General features: G+C 40.6%; 1 protein-coding gene across 1 annotated transcript in view; it reads right to left on the reverse strand.

The window, feature by feature from the left end:
* The window catches only part of SOX5 (SRY-box transcription factor 5), a 602225-nt gene that overhangs the window by 338004 nt on the left and 252123 nt on the right, over positions 1-12098 (reverse strand). The window contains exon 4 of the mRNA XM_055711618.1: positions 3280-3442. The gene's annotated coding sequence lies outside the window, so the exon portion shown is untranslated. The remainder of the gene's footprint in view (positions 1-3279; positions 3443-12098) is intronic.

Below are 12098 nucleotides of genomic sequence, written 5' to 3' on the forward strand. Positions count from 1 at the left end.
GAAACACTGGTGCTCCTATGCACCAACTGAAGACCAGACCTAAAGATTTGTGTGTCAGTTTGTTTTTGTTTCCAGATACTACCTACATTTCTATGGAAGGCTGAATATATAGCCTGTTCTTTTCAGGTTCATCTAAAAAAGCAGACTCAGTTCCTGATTTAGATTTCTAAATACAGGAATAAGCTTTTACCTGGAGCATTTTTCACCTTTGGAGCTTACATCCCTACTTGTGCTTAATCTGTCTAGAGGTTTTACCATTGCATTCTTAGATAATCCTTCATGGAACAGCCACTGCGCATTGAGAATTCAGAAGAGCAGGAACAGTGTTGCTACCCCCAATATCCCAGGCCAGAGTGAGAATGGCAGCTCTGTATCTGTGCACTCTGGTATGCTTAACACCAGCTTGCCATTTTACACAGAAACATTAACTTTTCCAAGCAAGCGCTTCCCCTATCCATCCAGCTCCGTGGATGGATGAAATATCTCAAGGAGAGTTAGTTTCCCATAATTACAGAGCTCCATCTGATATCGCAGGAGCACAGCACAAATGGAATTCAATAGGGTTTCTGTATATTCAGCAACTGAAGATTTGGGACCCCAGATATTAACCTTTCTCCATAACAATCCTACCCAATATAACACACCACAGGAGGCCAAAACACTGGGCCTGATCCTGCAATATGACTCTTGTCATGCTTTTTATTTTTTTTTTTCCAAGCTAACGGAACTATTTGTGCAAATAAATGTTGCAAGGCTGGGCACTCAGTGCATTTTCTTTTCCAGCATCCTGAGCGGCTGGCACAGGCTGACTTATCCAGCATGAATCTGAGATCATCTACACCATTCCCCTGGAAAAGCACCTGCGCCTTTGTGGCTCTGAACTGCTCTGACAATACAAGTTTACAAACAGCTTTTGAAACATGGCTCAAACATCCTTCAGTATCTGGTGTGTGACATAACTGGCTTGCCTTTATTTTATTATCATTATTACCACTCCCAGGCTTTAGAGAGCTTTGCATCTCTCCACACATTTCTTGAGCATCTCTGATAGCCTTCAACCTTCCTACATTTTGAACCACCAGCAAAGAGAAAAAAACCCTATATAAACAATGGGCTCACGCAGGATAGAAGAAAATCCATGTAGCTAACTTCAGTTTAATGTTCTTCAACTCTTTTCCTCCTTCCTCTACTCTTGCCCCTGCCCCCCAGGGGAGGTGGGATGAATGGTTTAAATCAATAACCAAAGGCTTCAATTTTACAAACCCCTGAGCCATTAGAGCTCTGAGTCCTCGGTGCACCCATCATAACCTCCCCCACCCCTGCACACACATATACACACACACACATAACATATATAAAAGAAACACTTCCAGCCTGGCATTAACAATGTTCATTCAGTGCTCTTTACTTAAAGGAAGAAAACAATTAAGTGAAACCTTGAAGTAATCTCATTCTGCCTATTTAGCCTCTTCATCCCTCAATGTGTGGTTAGTAAGTGTTGCAATCAGGGGCTAAGGCCTGCTATCATTCGGCCTTAATTAAAAAAGACACAAGCAGTGGAGCTGTGAATTAGAAATGTAACAACGCACTACCCCTGATTAATTCGAGGCTCATGTTGGATTAATAACTCCAAACAAAGAACAAAAGGAAATTGTTATGCGAATTGCAGTCCTCCCAGGCCAGACAAAGGTCAAATCACAGGATTTCAATTTCATCCGGAGTCGCTTAATCAACTCCCTCGGAAGGAAGACCATATGCAGTCCTGAAAGCTACCCATTGTAGTCGTGCTGTCACTGGACCTGAGAGACGGCACAGAGATAATCCCAACTATTCCCCGTCTTTTCTCCTTCTTGGCTGTTTCTTTTCTCTTTTTCTTTTCTTTCTCATTTTCTTTTCTCTCCCCCCCCCACCTTTTTTTTTTTAAAAAAAAAAAATGACAAAACCCCTTCATTAGGGCTAATGATTAAGGAATAAGAACATTAGCTGTCAGAAAGTGGCTTTTGTGGCTGCTGCCCCGTGGAAGCACCCTGGCTTTTGCTGCCCATGCAGCTGCAGAGGCAGCTCCTCATTTTGAGGGGGTCCCCTCTGACAGCAGAAGCCACCTACTGCTGTGCTTCAGCATCATGCAGTCACTTACACGAAACAGCACTCGGGGCGGGGTGGGGGAGCGGGTAGAATAGGATGTGTTGCACACATTCAGTGCACGACATGTTAATACACAAGTCTTGTGGGTGTGGCAGCTGAGGAAGAAGGATGTTACTGCCCTGAAGACCTATCTCTGACTGAAATTAAGCCACAGAGAATAGAATCACATATTTTCTTGCTGTTCATCCTAAATGAAATGATGATGGAGCAAAGCAGCCCTCTGTTTTCATGATACATTGTGCCTCTGGTGAGCAGGTCCTCCACTGCCACTGAACATGACTTATCAAGTAACTTGCATGGCAGGGTGTTTTATATGGGCTGCACAGTTCATCCTATATAAAGAAAAAAGGAAAACCCAGGTCTGCCTAGGAACCTGGCACCTCATGCCCAAGAGTAAGTAAAAAATAGAACCTTAAACTATAGAAACTGAAAAGGGCCAAGGAAGACTCTTCAGGGTGGGGACCTGCAACGTGGAGTTCATTCCTGCCCTCACTGCCTTCCTGAAGGGCTCTGCCCACCAGCCCAGGAACGTCAGCTCGCCACACTGCTGCCTGCAGCTGCCCCAGCCCGGATGGTACAGGTAGTCTCTCTCTCAGCCATATCCTTAGTGCTTATGCACAACATTTCAAAAGACACACTGGAATTTCTCCAGGGTTTGTTTTTTGGTTTTGTTTTTTTTTTGTTTGTTTTTAATATACATTCTACAACAGCAACAAAGTTCAGGACCAAATTTACTTTCTCCAGGAATCAGCTCCAGTAAGGGACCAAGAGCCAATGGCATTTCCCACCTTGATGTAGACCTGTTGCTTAACTCAAACAAATTTATCCTGATTTACATGGAAATGAGATACAAAGATTTAAGAAACAGTCCTTTACTCTCAAATTCTGGTCCCAAACTTATTCTGAGTATGCATTATTTACTGTAGGATTGCTGACAAATGCACCATGGCTCTCTGATTTGATTTTGCCAAAAGAGATACCTCAAAGCCCAGTAAAACTACCAAAAACCTGGTACTGGTACCTGGCACTGCACCAGTACTTTTAAAACCTGAAGGCACCAATGAATAAAGGTTAGGATTCACATATTAAAACACCTTGTGAAATATAGATGCAGACTCCGTAGAAGCCTCTTACCTGTGTCAGGCGCTGGAATAAAATCGCAGGTCACTCGGTGAACTTAAAGGAAGATGGTGTTTTGATTTTCAGCTTGGGATCATCTCCACTCAATTCTGTCACAAAGTACACTTGGTCCTCTTTCGAAGGGGCTGCTTACACACACCTGCTGTCTCTGAATTAGCTGTTGAAGGGGAAGAAGTGGTTTGTGAATCACCCCATTCTGAAGCTGTTTCCCACTCAGAATATATGCCAGCTTTAAATACTAACCCAGTAAATGACTATTCAACTTCTCTGATGCTTTCCTTTTAAGTATCTGTTCACTTTTGCTTTACGTATTGATTTCTTAGCATGCAACCAAAGATTAAGATGAAATACCTACTGTGCCATGGAAAAGGAGAGTCACATATTCAGAAACCCTTTTGCCTGTGTTACACCAAGTCATTAAACCCAAATTATATGGAATGCAAATACTGTTAGAAGTAAATCTTTCAAACATTCTACCAGCTCCAAAATGTAAACATAATTTTTGAAATCTGTTACTGTTAGAAGCTCAGCAACAAATGATTTTATGTGCACTACCAGTTACTGTAGCTACTTCCAATCTTCAGTGCAAAAGTAAGATCTAAGCTCCAAGACTTTAGCCCACTTACTGGTCTGTAGAAGAAGGTAACCTGTGTGCACATCCCAGTAAGAAGAAATGGGAGGACAAGTTTGTCCCTTTCCATTATTCCTACTACAAGTGCTATGGAGCAGTTCTTTATCTTGTCCCAAAGAGACACCAGCCTCTTCGAAAAATCCTCCTGCTTTATCATAAATTCTGAGCCTGAAGTTGTTATTATTCTGTAATATGAAACAATAATTCATTGCATATAGGTAAATGAGAGTAGCCTTTGAGTACGGTCAAAGACTTTACAGTCCTTGACTCCATTATAAAAATCTTTACCAGAAAACACTCTGCAGCACCTTTTTGGAAAATGGCTGTTTAGTGTTGGTATTCATTCATGTTACTTCTTTAAGGTAAGCAAAGGGCTCACTTCCATAAAATCCAGATGGACTCCCCTCAGGCTGCACACCAGCATCCTGCAATACTGTTTTACATGAAGCTTCAACTTCTTGGTCAGCTGAATATAGAAGAATTTCAACTTTCATGTTTAAAGCTAATTAAGCTTGTAGCCCTCAGTCTAACAGGGGAACGGCTAGTCACAGATTTCCAATGTACTCTAATTACTCAAGAACAAATAAAAGATTTTCTCCAACAGGTAGCACGCACTCATGAATTTTAGTGCCTAGTTTGATAGTCCTGGTCCCCAGGCCCATGAGATGTCATTACTCCTCGCAATACCGGGACATGTTCTTCTCACTGATCGCAGAATAGTGTGCATATTAAACGCAAGACAAAACCTGATGTGTCAAAAAAAATAGCTATTGTAATACCAAAAAGGCACCTAAGACTGCTGCAGGGACAGGTGGGTATTGGGGCATCTGCTCCATGCCCTACACCAGGGATCCTCAAACTACGGGCCACGTGCCGAATACGGCCCCCCAGGGTCCTCAATCCGCCCCCCGGTATTTACAGAACCCCCCCGCCCCCCCCCGCCCGGGGTTGGGGGGGAAACCAAGCAGCCACAGATGACTGCCTGCCACTGCATCCGCGCGCCGGCCCCTGGTTAAAAAGTTTGAGGACCCCTGCCCTACACAAACACCAGCACAGGCCAGGTAGCCAGCAACTCCTGTGGCTTACATCAAATGAAAATCAGCTACAAATCTGCTGAGGGTGGCAAGGAGAAGAACTTACTTAAGTGGCTGCAGACCCAAGCAGCCCCTACTGCCAAGTTTGGCATGTGTTTTGTGTCTTGAAATCAAACTTTGCCCATCTTCGTAGCTCCTGCATATGCTGCTGAGAAAAACAGCTTCCAAGCAGCTAACTCTTGGCTGGGACAGGCATAGCCTAAAACCTTCCCCGTGCCACTTCCAGCACAACTGCCGACACAGCTACGCTGAGGCGGGTGGGAAGACAAGGCAAGCCCCAGCTAAGGTATGCCTGGGGACCAGCAGACTGCCCTGTATTTCTGTGCAATCCCTCAGTATTGAAGGTGGCTTAGAGCCCATCCCATTCTCCTTGCTTCTCTCAGCTACCTGAAGGGACATATGAATTTTTATAAATCCCAAAGCATCAACAGTAGGCAAGCATTTACAGTTGCCCTCAACTTGACTTGCTCTCTTTAGTAACCATCTCAAAGCTGTGCACCTGTTTCTTTAAGCAAATAAACCAACAAGTTTCTCTGATTTTACTTGACATTTTTTTTCCAAACCTCTCCCTTCACTTAGAAGCTGCCCCCTTTTCTTCCCTTCCACTCAAACAAGCTGCTGGTGAGAGATATTTCTCCTCTGCAGCTCCTACCAAGTGTGCAATAGCTTTCACGTATCTCTACCTCACTGACCCTTCATCTCTTTTTAAATCACAGATAAGGAACAACATTTTCTTATCTTGCTAAGAACTGGTAACACTTTCCACTTCTATTACAATATTACCCACCCCTACAAAGCAGTCTAAAAGTCTGCACACACAAAAAAAAAAAAGAAAAAAAAAGAAAAAAACCCGGCATAAATATGGTAGCTTTCTGCCAGATTCCAAGCAACAACCAGGACTATAGTTTTGCATTGGGTAGTACCCCAAAACATACTGCAAGCAAGCAGCTGTGTCAAAAGATTAAATATGATGGGATGTGCAGAGAAAAAGTTATGTCAAGCCCATTTGTCTCTCTCCAAAAAACCCAAGCCAAGTAACCAAAGATAATGTGGGTTCTTCTGTTCACCTTACAAAAATGCCACTTCAGTTAGAAAGATAAAATCAGATCACAGCAAATCAGGTTTTACTTCTGAATTTTTCCAAAGAAGTCCAGCACCTTTGCTTAAGCTCAACTTAAAGAATGGCACAGCGTTTCTGAGCACAGCTGCTGTGCTCCCTTCTCAGAGGTGGCTGCTCCTCGGTCCTGGCTGGCGTTAAGCAGGGCAGGATACACAATCCTTATTCCCATAAAACTGTTTAATATACATAATTAGTCCCACTGATATCAATAGGAAAACATGTACTGTAAAAAAAAAGTAGTGCAGGAGAACATTTACCTTTCTGCAATAAAATCACACAACAAATACATCCAGCCTAAGCACCTAGTAGCTGCTTTCCAAGAAGCCCAAACAATAACTGCCAACTTAACCACACCGATTACATGTTCTTAGTTTATAGAGAAATTGGAGTAATGTCTTGTATCTTTGGTAATATGATTATTTTCTATTTTATTTTTTTTATGGAAGAAATAGATTTAGTGAGAAAATTTTGTGGAAACAGTTTTTTGTACTTAAAAAAATTAAAATGCAACAAATCATCAAGAAAATCTCAGTTTTGACAAAATTTCCATGACAGCTCAGACATGCAGTAGAGAAGTCCCACCAGACAGAAAGGCTGGACCTTTGAACCAGGCAGAACAGAAACTTAACCTGTTTCTACTGCACTACTACTACCACTGTAGCTCCTGGAGTCTTCTGGATTTTTAGGAATTTCACAACATCCTTGATAGATACAGTTTTCATTCCAAGACATAAACACATTTTCTGAAACTATTTTTTAAATTTTTTTTATTTGGTTCATTTTAGGCCAGCTTTAATGGTAACTTTGCCATTTGCGGTATTGCCAATTACTGTTATACATCCAGAATCACAGTAAAGTTTTTCTTTTAAAGTCATTAAAAGTAACTTCCTTGTGAGAGAATCCATAATACTTTCACAAGGTGATCAGGGATCTTACCTAATTCGGCATTACTAGGATGAGAAATTACACACAGGAGTAAGCCCAAGAGTCTACCAATGCTACCTAAAAAGAAAGAGCCTGGAAAGATGTTCCGGAAGCTCGACAGAACTGGATCCCATGGAGCCTTATTTCACCTTTGCCTTTTTTTTTTCCCTTCTTTTTCTTGTGAAATCTGTCTCCTTTGCTTTGATGCCTTTGATTGAAAGGTATTGTGTAAGTGACTCACGTTTGTGCAGCTCAGAAACATGACCGCCAACAAAAGCCAAAACATACAATTTGGTGTATTTGCTTGCTGACTAAACTAAATATCTTTTTCTGCTTGGAGGGTAAATTGTTAGTTTCAAAGCTGAATGACTGCTTCTGTAAGTTGGATAGCAGACTATTGGTACAGTGCAATAATTAAGGGATCTTAGTTCTTAAACAATGCTGATAAAACAGAAATCCCTCTCCCTTTTTTCTGGATTACCTTTAGAACTGAAATCAGAGCACGCTAAATGAATAATAATTTGCACCTTCTGTGAATGATAGAAGATTGAATCAAATTTTAACTAGACTCTATTTGTAAATCCCTCAGGATGACATAATTACTATTCAACACATACCTTAATTAGCTGTACACATCTATTTCATAGTATTTAACGGGTTTAAACAGCTTTTATTGTCTGTTGAATGGATGTTCCATTCTTAACAAAATGAAAAAAAATCCTGAATTTCCTAAACTGGAAGAAATTTGCTCACAGAAGTCAAGAAATTACCTAGAAATTGCTGTGTCTATAGTCAAATAGTTATCTTTTTTTAGCATTTTAAATTTTGTTTCAAATTCACTAATGGTACAAAGAATTGATAATGCACTGATGTGAATTATTGTTGCCACTGCTTCTTTCCTTTTGATGAAAAAAGATCATAGTTGCACTGTCTGGTTAAAAAAAAATAAATAATTCAAATTTCTGTGCATAATTTGAGATGAATACAAGTCAAGCTGGGACACAATTTCTTCTTCTGGTGGATTACAGTATGACCTCACCCCTAGAAAGCACTATTGCTTTTGTTGCTCCATCATAGGTCAGAAACAGGCTAAAATTTGGCAAGCCAAACCAAAGAATTAGCATTTGAGACCCTGATCCTCATGTTGTGTAAGAGCAGGTACTTGCTCACATGCAGAGGCTGTTCTTAAAACTAATGGCTCTGCAGAGCAACATGGCCCAGCTCGTGCGCTGCAGGCTGCCTGAGCAAAGGCTGGGTGCCCCTGCCATGAGCCAAGGCTTGTCACCAAATCACACACATGACCTTCCCCAAAATCCCAGAATCATTTAGGTTGGAAAAGACCTTTAAGATCATCAAGTCCAACCGCTAACCCAGCACTGCCAAGTCCATCACAAAACCATGTCCCTAAGTGCCACATCTACACGTCTTTTAAATACCTCTAGGGATGCTGACGACAAAAGCAAACGTCAATGACAATGATTATGTGCAGACACATATGCATGTGGTATGTTTTCATTATTTTTTCAAACTGTCCCAAGTGAGATTAAAATGTTTACTTAAGTACTTATTTTATCCTCCATGTCATTTGCTTTCTGTTCTCCTTAAAATTTAATGCAAAAGACAGCTGGCTCTTCAGAACCACTCACTGTTCCCAGGGCCAAATCTAAATGAAGATGTTTGACACAGGGGGAATGACCAAGGCTGAGCCCAGGGGATAGGAGAAGGCAGGACTAGAAGTCCTCTATTCTCCTGGCCACCTTGGCTTCACTGGGACCAGAGAGAAGCCAACACCTCTGCAGCCACAGTAAGGGAGCACTGCCAGGACTCAGGACCTAAGAGCGTAGGGAAACGGAAAGACCAAGCAGGATGAGGCACACAGCTCTGGGATAGAAGAAACTAAACAACTTGAGGAGAGGACTGATAGTCTGAAGGATATTTTAGGTACTATCCCTCCCAACCCAAAAGTCATCAGACCAGGTCTTAAAGTCATAAGATTTGCCATAGTTATGTTTAGAAACAAAAAACACACACAAATGCCTTCCAATGCATTTGAGATCCTTTTGTTTTATCTTTCTCTTACTTCTTTAGGGTGCCCCATATCACGTTTTCAAGTTTTTCACTGCAATTCATTGAGTAAAAATTTAGTTTTTTACATAAGTGGAGGTAAAGATTCTCACACATTCATGTAATCTTAGAACGGGGTTTTACAAGACACATTACATATAGCAAGCTTTATGATAAAATTGCAGGCATGCTGTTGGGAAACTAACATATTCTGTCACTGAAACAGAAACAAGTAAAACACAATAAAAATAAACTTATTCAGTCAGGAATGCTTCTCAGTTCATAGTTATGTTTCTTCCAGTGGGTATGATAAAGTGGTAAATGCCCAATCATTATTTAAAAAAAAAAAAAAAAGGATCACTCTTAAATATATCAATCTGACCCTTATGTTTCTCATCAGATTTAGGGATGGAAGAAAAAAAAAAAAAAAAAAAAAGAGGGTGGGGGCAGCGGGACAGGAGGGGAAGTGTTTATGCCAAGATGCTTTATACTTTACCAGCACCTTCCTTTACACTGCAGTTTCCATCTAGGCTTGCTCTGGTTTCAGCTATAGCAATATTCACAACAGAGAACGTAAACTGGGTCCCAAACCTTTCTGGAAACTTTACAGGTTAGAGTCACCACCTGCAAATCTACTGTAAGTATCAAAACTTATTGGAAGTCAGCGCAGGCTGGGAGCAACAGGCTGCTCCCATCGCGTGATCCTGCAAACAAACCAGGCTGCAATCTCCTGTGCCAGCATCTGTCCCTGAGCAGCCCACAGGTTCCTCCCGGACAGAACTCCGTCGGAACCTCATTTTGAGGTGACAAAAGGATAGACCTCACGTTGCTGCACTGTGTATCTATCTTCAAGTCATTACCCTGGAAAAGAGAAAAGCTATTTGTACTCTCCCCAGTAAACTTGCTTTTCTCCATTTTCCTAACATTACAATGAAACTTTCCTGCCTGTCATGTCAGTCACTTGTTTTATATTGGAAAAATTGCAAATCATGGGGAGAAAAATGCTGCTATATGCAACTACTGCATAGCATTAGAGTAGTGCTAGATACTCTCTAATTACACAGAGTACTCTTGACATGCATATAAAAAAAATATCATATTGATTACTTATATATCATACTTGAAAGATAAATAGTTTGAGCTCAGCCGGCTACCCAGGAAAAACTACAGGAGGCCAAAGAAGGATTTACAATTCTTTTCCGCTTAAATAACATCATCTGTGAGGAAACATGCATTTTGATGGAGTACATGATAGAAGAACATTGTGATGGTTAAAAAAGCATGATATGAGATCCAGGTAGAAAAAACCATGTGATTTTGAGAATCGTAAAAAGGACAGTAGTACCAGCTCACGGAGATCACTCATTCTTTTCAGTCCCTTACTGAATCCTAGTGTCTTATAATTGTTATGCTATATTATTTATTATTTGCACTATATATTATTAGCATGGCAGTATCCCCAGCAAGGTCTCCGGGAAATCCCATAGGAGTATTTTCATGTTTGGTTGATTAGTTTTGCATCTGCATAAAAATATTTGCCTTGTTGCCTGAAACCTTGACTTCAGTGCGGAAATGCACAAAAAGCAGGAAATAAACCTGATCATTCTGCTTTCCATCTCCAAGTTAACAAAACATTTAAATAATTAACTTATAATCATTAAATATGAAGTTAATAATACAAAGTATGTCTTAAAATTACGTTAAGTGTGTCAAATTTCTGAAAGCGGTTCAGTCTAAGTTCTGCTGAAGCCCCAAGTAACTGAAAACCTGTTGAGTGGAGGGCACAGGTACCTGAGCCGTCAATAGCCATTTCAAATTTTTCTTACTCTGTGGAACACAAGGCAATAAAATAAGCCTAAGATGATACCTGTTGTACATGGCTGTGATTTCACCATGAAGGCAATAGCATTGACACATAAAACTCATTCTGCAGGTAAGACTTGAAAAAATAAATAAATGTATATGTGTCTCCAGAAGAAAGAACATTTGACAGAAACATCAAGTTTGCAGTGCTGGTTTTTCTAAACATGAATTATTATAAGCTGAGATATTATCTCTATATAATGCATGTTGGCACAATCACAGTTCATTCTTGTGTAAATAATTTGGGATAGCATTATACAAACTGCAAATGTGGCACAATTTTATTAAAGAAAACAACTGACGCAATAGCAGCTACAGCAAAATTGGGATGGTAAACAGGTTATTTTTTATCAGACTTCCTTTGGTCTTTCTGATAGTTAATAAAGATACTTTATAGAAGCTATACACTCAGTGACTCTGCCTGTGCTAGTTATGTTGATCCAACCGATTTCAATAGGGTTGAAGGAGACTCTACAATACTACAACAGGAAAAGCAGATACAACTAAGTCAGCTAAGTGATTTGGCTTTATTTCCTTTGAGGGAATCTGAAAGAAGAATTCCTGGACTTTGATTCATTTGGACCTGGAATAACAAGATCGTTGGATGAAGTCAGTCAAACATGGAAGAAAGAACAGAATAGATTAATTCCTACCGACCATTTGCTTTGGTGAGCTTGAGCTGACAGGCACTACCCTATTCTCCAAACGGGACTTGCCAAGCAGTAGGAAAAAGTGAACAGCATATTTGAGATCTGATATGCAGAATATGTCTGGAAAAAAAAATTGGTCCTAAGTCCCAAAGTATAGCAGATCTGTGCCCTGATTAGCTTATATTCATCCAAACCTCCTTCTGTGCCTAGATTAGGTTGTGCACACAACCTATTTTCTATTTATGCAACATCTGCTCCACTTCAAGATTGTGAGCAAGAACATTCCCAGGCTCCAAAGCAGGATGAGATTACAGACTGGCGAACCGAGCTGGATAAAACAAGGCTGGAGCCACAAAGATTTAGGTTCAACTCAGATTATTTAAGATTCCAAAAACGTCTCCATTTTGCTTTTATATAAGTCATTTCCCACATTTATACTTCCTTGCAGCTTTGAGAAGGAAGGGAAA

The sequence above is a fragment of the Falco cherrug genome, chromosome 5 (genome assembly GCF_023634085.1).
Source record: "Falco cherrug isolate bFalChe1 chromosome 5, bFalChe1.pri, whole genome shotgun sequence".
NCBI classification, from domain to species: domain Eukaryota; kingdom Metazoa; phylum Chordata; class Aves; order Falconiformes; family Falconidae; genus Falco; species Falco cherrug.